Genomic DNA, 14335 nt, shown 5'->3' with positions numbered 1-14335 from the left:
TAGCAGCAGCTGTGGTGTAACTAGCAGCAGCTGTGATGTAACTAACAGCAGCTGTGGTGTAACTAGCAGCAGCTGTGGTGTAACTAGCAGCAGCTGTGGTGTAACTAGCAGCAGCTGTGGTGTAACTAGCAGCAGCTGTGATGTAACTAGCAGCAGCTGTGGTGTAACTAGCAGCAGCTGTGGTGTAACTAGCAGCAGCTGTGGTGTAACTAACAGCAGCTGTGGTGTAACTAACAGCAGCTGTGATGTAACTAACAGCAGCTGTGGTGTAACTAGCAGCAGCTGTGGTGTAACTAGCAGCAGCTGTGGTATAACTAGCAGCAGCTGTGGTGTAACTAGCAGCAGCTGTGATGTAACCAGCAGCAGCTGTGGTGTAACTAGCAGCAGCTGTGGTGTAACTAGCAGCAGCTGTGGTGTAACTAGCAGCAGCTGTGGTGTAACTAGCAGCAGCTGTGATGTAACTAGCAGCAGCTGTGGTGTAACTAGCAGCAGCTGTGGTGTAACTAGCAGCAGCTGTGATGTAACTAGCAGCAGCTGTGATGTAACTAGCAGCAGCTGTGATGTAACTAGCAGCAGCTGTGGTGTAACTAGCAGCAGCTGTGGTGTAACTAGCGGTAGCTGTGATGTAACTAGCAGCAGCTGTGGTGTAACTAGCAGCAGCTGTGATGTAACTAGCAGCAGCTGTGATGTAACTAGCAGCAGCTGTGATGTAACTAGCAGCAGCTGTGGTGTAACTAGCAGCAGCTGTGATGTAACTAGCAGCAGCTGTGGTGTAACTAGCAGCAGCTGTGATGTAACTAGCAGCAGCTGTGGTGTAACTAACAGCAGCTGTGGTGTTTGATGTGTAGTCCTGTGATTGATTTTAATTTCCTACTCAGTTCAAAGTAACATAGCTCATTGTAACAGCAGACAGGAAGCACACAGAGTGAGGAAAAGCCTTTAACACAGAGGATTTGTGTTCCACAGTGGTACAATAACAACGGGATTGCTACTGTAGTTGTGTTGTGGTTTTAATTACGTACAAATAATGTATCTTTGCAACAACAAAAAAAAGAATCCTCCTCAGTTCCCAGATAAGGTAGAAGAGATATAGGTTTTATCAAACAGTTGAAACGTCTCTAAAGGATAAATCTTATATTTACATTCTGATATGTCACTACCTCTCTTGGATTCAAACCCCTATGTCATGTTGTTATAAATCACAACATAGAATCTATAGACAGTTAGCTTTAAACCCCTATGTCATGTTGTTATAAATCACAACATAGAATCTATAGACAGTTGGCTTTAAACCACTATGTCATGTTGTTATAAATCACAACATAGAATCTATAGACAGTTAGCTTTAAACCCCTATGTCATGTTGTTATAAATCACAACATAGAATCTACAGACAGTTGGCTTTAAACCCCTATGTCATGTTGTTATAAATCACAACATAGAATCTATAGACAGTTGGCTTTAAACCACTATGTCATGTTGTTATAAATCACAACATAGAATCTATAGACAGTTAGCTTTAAACCCCTATGTCATGTTGTTATAAATCACAACATAGAATCTATAGACAGTTGGCTTTAAACCCCTATGTCATGTTGTTATAAATCACAACATAGAATCTATAGACAGTTAGCTTCAAACCCCTATGTCATGTTGTTATAAATCACAACATAGAATCTATAGACAGTTGGCTTTAAACCCCTATGTCATGTTGTTATAAATCACAACATAGAATCTATAGACAGTTGGCTTTAAACCCCTATGTCATGTTGTTATAAATCACAACATATAATCTATAGACAGTTAGCTTTAAACCCCTATGTCATGTTGTTGTAAATCACAACATAGAATCTACAGACAGTTAGCTTCAAACCCCTATGTCATGTTGTTATAAATCACAACATAGAGTCTATAGACAGTTAGCTTTAAACCCCTATGTCATGTTGTTGTAAATCACAACATAGAATCTATAGACAGTTAACTTCAAACCCCTATGTCATGTTGTTATAAATCACAACATAGAATCTGTAGACAGTTGGCTTTAAACCCCTATGTCATGTTGTTATAAATCACAACATAGAATCTATAGACAGTTAGCTTCAAACCCCTATGTCATGTTATCATAAATCACAACATAGAATCTATAGACAGTTAGCTTCAAACCCCTATGTCATGTTGTTGTAAATCACAACATAGAATCTATAGACAGTTGGCTTTAAACCCCTATGTCATGTTGTTATAAATCACAACATAGAATCTATAGACAGTTAGCTTTAAACCCCTATGTCATGTTGTTATAAATCACAACATCGAATCTATAGACAGTTGGCTTTAAACCCCTATGTCATGTTGTTATAAATCACAACATAGAATCTATAGACAGTTGGCTTTAAACCCCTATGTCATGTTATCATAAATCACAACATAGAATCTATAGACAGTTAGCTTCAAACCCCTATGTCATGTTGTTATAAATCACAACATAGAATCTATAGACAGTTAGCTTCAAACCCCTATGTCATGTTGTTATAAATCACAACATAGAATCTATAGACAGTTGGCTTTAAACCACTATGTCATGTTGTTATAAATCACAACATAGAATCTATAGACAGTTGGCTTTAAACCTCTATGTCATGTTGTTATAAATCACAACATAGAATCTATAGACAGTTGGCTTTAAACCCCTATGTCATGTTGTTATAAATCACAACATAGAATCTATAGACAGTTGGCTTTAAACCACTATGTCATGTTGTTATAAATCACAACATAGAATCTATAGACAGTTAGCTTCAAACCCCTATGTCATGTTGTTATAAATCACAACATAGAATCTATAGACAGTTGGCTTTAAACCACTATGTCATGTTGTTATAAATCACAACATAGAATCTATAGACAGTTGGCTTTAAACCCCTATGTCATGTTGTTATAAATCACAACATAGAATCTATAGACAGTTGGCTTTAAACCCCTATGTCATGTTGTTATAAATCACAACATAGAATCTATAGACAGTTGGCTTTAAACCACTATGTCATGTTGTTATAAATCACAACATAGAATCTATAGACAGTTGGCTTTAAACCCCTATGTCATGTTGTTATAAATCACAACATAGAATCTATAGACAGTTAGCTTCAAACCCCTATGTCATGTTGTTATAAATCACAACATAGAATCTATAGACAGTTAGCTTCAAACCCCTATGTCATGTTGTTATAAATCACAACATATAATCTATAGACAGTTAGCTTCAAACCCCTATGTCATGTTGTTATAAATCACAACATAGAATCTATAGACAGTTGGCTTTAAACCCCTGTCATGTTGTTATAAATCACAACATAGAATCTATAGACAGTTGGCTTTAAACCACTATGTCATGTTGTTATAAATCACAACATAGAATCTATAGACAGTTAGCTTCAAACCCCTATGTCATGTTGTTATAAATCACAACATAGAATCTATAGACAGTTGGCTTTAAACCCCTATGTCATGTTGTTATAAATCACAACATAGAATCTATAGACAGTTGGCTTTAAACCCCTATGTCATGTTGTTATAAATCACAACATAGAATCTATAGACAGTTGGCTTTAAACCACTATGTCATGTTGTTATAAATCACAACATAGAATCTATAGACAGTTAGCTTCAAACCCCTATGTCATGTTGTTATAAATCACAACATAGAATCTATAGACAGTTAGCTTCAAACCCCTATGTCATGTTGTTATAAATCACAACATAGAATCTATAGACAGTTAGCTTCAAACCCCTATGTCATGTTGTTATAAATCACAACATAGAATCTATAGACAGTTGGCTTTAAACCCCTGTCATGTTGTTATAAATCACAACATAGAATCAATAGACAGTTGGCTTTAAACCCCTATGTCATGTTGTTATAAATCACAACATAGAATCTATAGACACAAGGCAGGGTGATAAAGATACTGGGCTGCTGAGGACATCCTGATGCACCAGACGCTGGACGTGACGTTACTTTAGACTACTGTTCTGTCAGTTCAGACACAACGGAGCTCTGGCAGGGGTAGAATGGAGACTAAAAGCTGCTACGTTTTGTTTATAGGGGAAACCAGGTGATCTGGGACATAACAAGAGCCGAATATTCTGTGTTGCAGTTTTCTTTAACCTTTTGGATCAATTTCTCTTCAAATGAATATATCAGCTTTGATTTTTCATGTTTGTAAAATACCATTATTGTAAAATACCAAGTACCATAGTGTGTGATCTGATGAACTGACCTTTCACATTCGAACTGACCCCTGACCCCTTCCTTCCTTTCCTCTTTTATTTTTATAACTGTGAGATGTGACATCATCCAAACTCATCCTGTACTAGACACAACGCAGGCCAGGTGTGAAAACAGACAAAACAAGAGATCACCTGTAACTAACGATGACACCTCACCTGGAACACTGGAGGCTGGTGGGGCGGAGATATCGGAGGACGGGCTCATTGTTAACGGCTGGGAATGGAATAAACGGAGGGGTGTCAAAACACGTGACAACTTTCGTATCCGTTCCGTTCCAACCATTATGATGAGCCTGTCCTGACTACATCACCCACCCACCAGCCTCCACTGACCTGTAACCAAGGTAACCATTATGATGAGCCTGTCCTAACTACATCACCCACCCACCAGCCTCCACTGACCTGTAACCAAGGTAAACAACATGTCAATCTATAGACGACAAGTCATGGGTGTGAGATAAAGCTTACAAAAAAAAACACAGTGAGAATAACATTACAAGCTGACTAAAGAGACATATAACTATAACAGTGATTATACCAGTCACTTCTGATTGGTCAGTTTGGCTTGATGTATCCATATAGTGCCATGTTGTGAATACATTTATAGTAACATTTTAAATGGAGTAAATTGAAAACCTTTATTCATAAAACCCTGTTCCAAAATATTACAGATGAGAGTTGTGTTAAATCGAAGGGAATATTTGTTATAAAAATGGATTCTACCTATTCAGAGAAAGAAGGAACTAGCAAAGATAACTCTGTCCTATATTACATGTCTATTTTTCATATAACATAATAAATACAACTTGGAATTATCAGCTGCTTACTCCTGGTGACGATTCTGTTTTCTGATCAACTGTCTCATCTCTGTCCGCCCTTTTATGTCCTTAACCTCTTTGTTATCATAATAGTAATATATAGTATATACCCAACCACTGTTATTGTCTTACATAACATCTGTTATTATCAACATCCTGTATAGACACAGGAAGAGGACTTTTGAAGGGAAGTAGAGACATGACCTTGTTATTTCTAGCAGCTTGAAGAGGCTGGTGGGAGAGAGAGGCGCGAGGGAGAGAGAGGCGCGAGGACGAGGGAGAAAGAGACGCGAGGGAGAGAGAGGCGCGAGGGAGAGAGAGGCGCGAGCGAGAGAGAGGCTGGTGGGAGAGAGAGGCGCGAGGGAAAGAGAGGCTGGTGGGAGAGAGGCGCGAGGGAGAGAGTGGCGCGAGGGAGAGAGAGGCTGGTGGGAGAGAGGCGCGAGGGAGAGAGATGCGCGAGGGAGAGAGAGGCTGGTGGGAGAGAGGCGCGAGGGAGAGAGAGGCGCGAGGGAGAGAGAGGCTGGTGGGAGAGAGGCTCGAGGGAGAGAGAGGTGCGAGGGAGAAAGAGGCGCGAGGGAGAGAGAGGCGCGAGGGAAAGAGGCGCGAGGGAGAGAGAGGCGCGAGGGAAAGAGGTGCGAGGGAGAGAGAGGCGCGAGAGAGAGAGAGGCGCGAAGGAGAGAGAGGCGCGAGGGAGAGAGAGGCTGGTGGGAGAGAGAGGCGCGAGGGAAAGAGGCGCGAGGGAGAGAGAGGTGCGAGGGAGAGAGAGGCGCGAGGGAGAGGGACAGAGGGTATAAACGGTGCTCCTAGAAATAGAACTCGAGGACGCTCACAGCGTCTGATGACTCACCAGGTTAATGGTTTCTCTAGGCTGTGTGTGACTCTCTCTGTCTCATTCTAAACCTATGCGACTGCAGATAGGACGGGGGAAAGGGGCTGCTGCAAACGGTCTCTTACGGTAATCAATCCATGACGATTCAAAAGCAAATTTTAGACATTTTATTTTCAGGTGTTGTGTCATGTGCTCTTTCGTAATAACTCATTATACAGACCTTCCATCCTTTAACATCATGTAATAACTCATTACACAGACCTTACATCCATAACATCATGTAATAACTCATTACACAGACCTTCCATCCTTTAACATCATGTAATAACTCATTACACAGACCTTCCATCTATAACATCATGTAATAACTCATTATACAGACCTTCCATCTATAACATCATGTAATAACTCATTACACAGACCGTCCATCCTTTAACATCATGTAATAACTCATTACACAGACCTTCCATCCTTTAACATCATGTAATAACTCATTACACAGACCGTCCATCTATAACATCATGTAATAACTCATTACACAGACCTTCCATCTATAACATCATGTAATAACTCATTACACAGACCTTCCATCCTTTAACATCATGTAATAACTCATTACACAGACCTTACATCCATAACATCATGTAATAACTCATTACACAGACCTTCCATCCTTTAACATCATGTAATAACTCATTACACAGACCTTACATCCATAACATCATGTAATAACTCATTACACAGACCTTCCATCCTTTAACATCATGTAATAACTCATTACACAGACCTTCCATCTATAACATCATGTAATAACTCATTACACAGACCTTACATCCATAACATCATGTAATAACTCATTACACAGACCTTCCATCCTTTAACATCATGTAATAACTCATTACACAGACCTTCCATCCTTTAACATCATGTAATAACTCATTACACAGACCTTCCATCCTTTAACATCATGTAATAACTCATTACACAGACCTTCCATCCTTTAACATCATGTAATAACTCATTACAAAGACCTTCCATCCTTTAACATCATGTAATAACTCATTACACAGACCTTCCATCCATAACATCAACATGTATTCACAAATTTATACCACAGAAACTCACCACAGCTACTCTTCAAAGCTGTGGCAAACAGCTCATCGATAATGTAGGTCTACGTTCCTCCCTGACATCACAGAGAGGCATACAGCTCATCCATAATGTAGGTCTTCCTCCCTGACATCACAGAGAGGCATACAGCTCATCCATAATGTAGGTCTTCCTCCCTGACATCACAGAGAGGCATACAGCTCATCCATAATGTAGGTCTACCTCCCTGACATCACAGAGAGGCATACAGCTCATCCATAATGTAGGTCTTCCTCCCTGACATCACAGAGAGGCATACAGCTCATCCATAATGTAGGTCTTCCTCCCTGACATCACAGAGGCATACAGCTCATCCATAATGTAGGTCTTCCTCCCTGACATCACAGAGAGGCATACAGCTCATCCATAATGTAGGTCTACCTCCCTGACATCACGGAGAGGCATACAGCTCATCCATAATGTAGGTCTACCTCCCTGACATCACAGAGAGGCATACAGCTCATCCATAATGTAGGTCTACCTCCCTGACATCACAGAGAGGCATACAGCTCATCCATAATGTAGGTCTTCCTCCCTGACATCACAGAGAGGCATACAGCTCATCCATAATGTAGGTCTTCCTCCCTGACATCACAGAGAGGCATACAGCTCATCCATAATGTAGGTCTTCCTCCCTGACATCACAGAGAGGCATACAGCTCATCCAATAATGTAGGTCTTCCTCCCTGACATCACAGAGAGGCATACAGCTCATCCATAATGTAGGTCTACCTCCCTGACATCACAGAGAGGCATACAGCTCATCCATAATGTAGGTCTTCCTCCCTGACATCACAGAGAGGCATACAGCTCATCTATAATGTAGGTCTTCCTCCCTGACATCACAGAGGCATACAGCTCATCCATAATGTAGGTCTTCCTCCCTGACATCACAGAGAGGCATACAGCTCATCCATAATGTAGGTCTACCTCCCTGACATCACGGAGAGGCATACAGCTCATCCATAATGTAGGTCTACCTCCCTGACATCACAGAGAGGCATACAGCTCATCCATAATGTAGGTCTACCTCCCTGACATCACAGAGAGGCATACAGCTCATCCATAATGTAGGTCTTCCTCCCTGACATCACAGAGAGGCATACAGCTCATCCATAATGTAGGTCTTCCTCCCTGACATCACAGAGGCATACAGCTCATCCATAATGTAGGTCTACCTCCCTGACATCACAGAAAGGCATACAGCTCATCCATAATGTAGGTCTACCTCCCTGACATCACAGAGAGGCATACAGCTCATCCATAATGTAGGTCTACGTCCCTGACATCACAGAGAGGCATACAGCTCATCCATAATGTAGGTCTACCTCCCTGACATCACAGAGAGGCATACAGCTCATCCATAATGTAGGTCTACCTCCCTGACATCACAGAGAGGCATACAGCTCATCCATAATGTAGGTCTACCTCCCTGACATCACAGAGAGGCATACAGCTCATCCATAAGGTAGGTCTACCTCCCTGACATCACAGAGAGGCATACAGCTCATCCATAATGTAGGTCTACCTCCCTGACATCACAGAGAGGCATACAGCTCATCCATAATGGTGGTCTTCCTCCCTGACATCACAGAGAGGCATACAGCTCATCCATAATGTAGGTCTTCCTCCCTGACATCACAGGGAGGCATACAGCTCATCCATAATGTAGGTCTACGTTCCTCCCTGACATCACAGAGAGGCATACAGCTCATCCATAATGTAGGTCTACCTCCCTGACATCACAGAGAGGCATACAGCTCATCCATAATGTAGGTCTACCTCCCTGACATCACAGAGAGGCATACAGCTCATCCATAATGTAGGTCTTCCTCCCTGACATCACAGAGAGGAAGCAGCAGCATTCTCTGCAACTGTAATGATGTCTTCACATCACTGGGTCTCTGCTCACTTCTTCTGACTTCCTTCCGGTACCGAGCTGATGACTTCATTAATTCATTCACTTCCTCCCAGTGCTATTTCTTCACCAGCAGAAGTCTCCTTTCCTTACTTCTCACACAATTCATTCACTTCCTCCCAGTGCTATTTCTTTACAGGCAGTAGTCTCCTTTCCTTACTTCTCCCACAATTAATTCACTGCAGAATCATTACAGGTAACTATTACAGCATTACATTATTACAGTATTACATTATTACAGCATAACACTATTACATTATTACATTATGTCATTATTACAGCATTACATAATTACACTATTACAGCATTACATAATTACACTATTACAGCATTACATAATTACACTATTACAGCATTACATTATTACATTATTACAGCATTACATTATTACAGCATTACATTATTACATTATTACAGCATTACATTATTACATTATTACAGCATTACATTATTACAGCATTACACTATTACAGCATTAAATTATTACATTATTACAGCATTACATTATTACAGCATTACATTATTACATTATTACATTATTACAGCATTACATTATTACAGCATTACATTATTACAGCATCACATTATTACAGCATTACATTATTACAGCATTACACTATTACAGCATTACATTATTACAGCATTACATTATTACAGCATTACATTATTACATTATTACATTATTACAGCATTACATTATTACAGCATTACATTATTACAGCATTACATTATTACAGCATTACATTATTACAGCATTACAGTATTACATTATTACATTATTACAGCATTACATTATTACATTATTACAGCATTACATTATTACAGCATTACATTATTACAGCATTACATTATTACAGCATTACATTATTACAGCATTACATTATTACATTATTACAGCATTACATTATTACATTATTACAGCATTACAGTATTACAGCATTACATTATTACATTATTACAGCATTACATTATTACAGCATTACATTATTACAGCATTACATTATTACAGCATTACATTATTACAGCATTACATTATTACAGACATTTAACATTTACATTTAAGTCATTTAGCAGACGCTCTTATCCAGAGCGACTTACAAATTGGTGCATTCACCTTATGATATCCAGTGGAACAACCACTTTACAATAGTGCATCTAACTCTTTTAAGGGGGAGGGGGGGGTTAGAAGGATTACTTTATCCTATCCTAGGTATTCCTTAAAGAGGTGGGGTTTCAGGTGTCTCCGGAAGGTGGTGATTGACTCCGCTGACCTGGCGTCGTGAGGGAGTTTGTTCCACCATTGGGGTGCCAGAGCAGCGAACAGTTTTGACTGGGCTGAGCGGGAACTGTACTTCCTCAGAGGTAGGGAGGCGAGCAGGCCAGAGGTGGATGAACGCAGTGCCCTTGTTTGGGTGTAGGGCCTGATCAGAGCCTGAAGGTACGGAGGTGCCGTTCCCCTCACAGCTCCGTAGGCAAGCACCATGGTCTTGTAGCGGATGCGAGCTTCAACTGGAAGCCAGTGGAGAGAGCGGAGGATCGGGGTGACGTGAGAGAACTTGGGAAGGTTGAACACCAGACGGGCTGCGACGTTCTGGATGAGTTGTAGGGTTTTAATGGCACAGGCAGGGAGCCCAGCCAACAGCGAGTTGCAGTAGTCCAGACGGGAGATGACAAGTGCCTGGATTAGGACCTGCGCTGCTTCCTGTGTGAGGCAGGGTCGTACTCTGCGAATGTTGTAGAGCATGAACCTACAGGAACGGGTCACCGCCTTGATGTGAGTTGAGAACGACAGGGTGTTGTCCAGGATCACGCCAAGGTTCTTAGCACTCTGGGAGGAGGACACAATGGAGTTGTCAACCGTGATGGCGAGATCATGGAACGGGCAGTCCTTCCCCGGGAGGAAGAGCAGCTCCGTCTTGCCGAGGTTCAGCTTGAGGTGGTGATCCGTCATCCACACTGATATGTCTGCCAGACATGCAGAGATGCGATTCGCCACCTGGTTATCAGAGGGGGGAAAGGAGAAGATTAATTGTGTGTCGTCTGCATAGCAATGATAGGAGAGACCATGTGAGGATATGACAGAGCCAAGTGACTTGGTGTATAGCGAGAATAGGAGAGGGCCTAGAACAGAGCCCTGGGGGACACCAGTGGTGAGAGCACGTGGTGCGGAGACAGATTCTCGCCACGCCACCTGGTAGGAGCGACCTGTCAGGTAGGACGCAATCCAAGCGTGGGCGGCGCCCGAGATGCCCAGCTCGGAGAGGGTGGAGAGGAGGATCTGATGGTTCACAGTATCAAAGGCAGCCGATAGGTCTAGAAGGATGAGAGCAGAGGAGAGAGAGTTAGCTTTAGCAGTGCAGAGCGCCTCCGTGACACAGAGAAGAGCAGTCTCAGTTGAATGACTAGTCTTGAAACCTGACTGATTTGGATCAAGAAGGTCATTCTGAGAGAGATAGCAGGAGAGCTGGCCAAGGACGGCACGTTCAAGAGTTTTGGAGAGAAAAGAAAGAAGGGATACTGGTCTGTAATAATAACAGCATCACATTATTACAGCATCACATTATTACAGCATTACACTATTACAGCATCACATTATTACAGCATCACATTATTACAGCATAACACTATTACATTATTACACTATTACAGCATTACACTATTACATTATTACACTATTACATTATTACAGCATCACATTATTACAGCATTACACTATTACATTATTACAGCATCACATTATTACAGCATTACACTATTACAGCATCACATTATTACAGCATTACACTATTACAGCATTACACTATTACATTATTACACTATTACATTATTACAGCATTACATTATTACATTATTACAGCATTACATTATTACATTATTACAGCATTACATTATTACAGCGTTACATTATTACATTATTACAGCGTTACATTATTACAGCATTACATTATTACATTATTACAGCATCACATTATTACAGCATTACACTATTACATTATTACAGCATTACATTATTACAGCATTACATTATTACAGCATTACATTATTACAGCATTACATTATTACAGCATTACATTATTACAGCATTACATTATTACATTATTACAGCATTACATTATTACATTATTGCAGCATACTATTGTAGTTACAGCACCAGTCTCTAGTACAGTCAGTCACAGTAACAGAGGCTATACGTTATGAGATACACAGGGATGGTCTGACTGACTGGCTGCGTACTGAAGTCCTCTGTCCCTGGTGAATGAACAGGCTGTTCCTGGAGGAGAGTGGGAAGCTGTGAGGAAGAGTGTAGAATTGTGGGGAGATGTGAGGATTCTCTGTGACTAGGCTTTTGCAATAATGTTGTTTATCCAGACACGTCTCTCTCCGCTAGGAAAAAAACATGGTAAGTGATTGGATCAGCCTGCTATCACAAGAATTTGGATTTTATCCAGGACAACTAAATGTTTTGTCAGGTATTGCTGTGGAGAAGCCCTTTCCGGCTGTCCAATGACCTAGTGGCCTCATGGGTGGAATGTTATTAATACTTTTTATAATGAACAAACATGATTTATTTATTTTAAAAATTTTGTTATATTTCAGTATTTTTGCTATATTTCAGTATTTTTGCTATATTTCAGTATTTTGCTATATTTCAGTATTTTTGCTATATTTCAGTATTTTGCTATATTTCAGTATTTTGCTATATTTCAGTATTTTGCTATATTTCAGTATTTTGCTATATTTCAGTATTTTTGCTATATTTCAGTATTTTGCTATATTTCAGTATTTTGCTATATTTCAGTATTTTGTTATATTTCAGTATTTTGTTATGTACACTGACCTAAAATATAAATACTGAACTAAAATATATATATTGAACTAAAATCTAAATATAATGCGAACTAAAATATATATAATATATTCTGGTTAGAGCCAGTTTGCGCTGTTCTGTGAAGGGAGTAGTACAGAGCGTTGTACGAGATCTTCAGTTTCTTGGCAATTTCTCGCATGGAATAGCCTTCATTTCTCAGAACAAGAATAGACTGATGAGTTTCAGAAGAAAGTTATTTGTTTCTGGCCATTTTGAACCTGTAATCGAACCCACAAATGCTGATGCTCCAGATACTCAACTAGTCTAAAGAAGGCCAGTTTTATTGCTTCTGTAATCAGTACAACAGTTTTCAGATGTGCTAACATAATTGCAAAAGGGTTTTCTAATGATCAATTGGCCCTTTAAAATGATAAACTTGGATTAGCTAACACAATGTGCCATTGGAACACAGGAGTGATGGTTGCTGATAATGGGCCTTTGTACGCCTATGTAGATATTCCATAAGAAATCTGTCGTTTCCAGCTACAATAGTAATTTACAACATTAACAATGTCTACACTGTATTTCTGATCAATTTGATGTTATTTAAAAAAACATTTTTTTTTTCTTCTTTAAAAAACAGGGACATTTCGAAGTGACCCCAAACTTTTGAACGATAGTGTATATATTATATATATATACACAGTTGAAGTCGGAAGTTTACATACACCTTAGCCAAATACATTTAAACTCAGTTTTTCACAATTCCTGACATTTAATCGTAGTACGAAATCCCTGTCTTAGGTCAGTTAGGATCACCACTTTATTTTAAGAATGTGAAATGTCATAATAATAGTAGAGAGAATTATTTATTTCAGCTTTTATTTATTTCATCACATTCCCAGTGGGTCAGAAGTTTACATACACTCAATTAGTATTTGGTAGCATTGCCTTTAAATTGTTTAACTTGGGTCAAACGTTTCGGGTAGCTTCCCACAATAAGTTGGGTGATTTTTGGCCCATTCCTCCTGATAGAACTGGTGTAACTGTGTCAGGTTTGTAGGCCTCCTTGCTCGCACACACTTTTAAAATTCTGCCCACAAATTTTCTATGGGATTGAGGTCAGGGCTTTGTGATGGCCACTCCAATACCTTGACTTTGTTGTCCTTCAGCCATTTTGCCACAACTTTGGAAGTATGTTTGGGGTCATTGTCCATTTGGAAGATCCATTTGCGACCAAGCTTTAACTTCCTGAATGATGTCTTGAGATGTTGCTTCAATATATACACATAATTTTCCTGCCTCATGATACCATCTATTTTGTGAAGTGCACGAGTCCCCCCTGCAGCAAAGCACCCCCACAACATGATGCTGCCACCCCCGTGCTTCACGGTTGGGATGGTGTTCTTCGGCTTGCAAGCCTCCCCCTTTTTCCTCCAAACATAACGATGGTCATTATGGCCAAACAGTTCTTATTTGTTTCATCAGACCAGAGGACATTTCTCCAAAAAGTACAATCTTTGTCC

The sequence above is a fragment of the Salvelinus alpinus genome, chromosome 4 (assembly GCF_045679555.1).
Source record: "Salvelinus alpinus chromosome 4, SLU_Salpinus.1, whole genome shotgun sequence".
Classification (NCBI taxonomy): domain Eukaryota; kingdom Metazoa; phylum Chordata; class Actinopteri; order Salmoniformes; family Salmonidae; genus Salvelinus; species Salvelinus alpinus.
Note: the sequence above shows the minus strand (reverse complement) of the source record.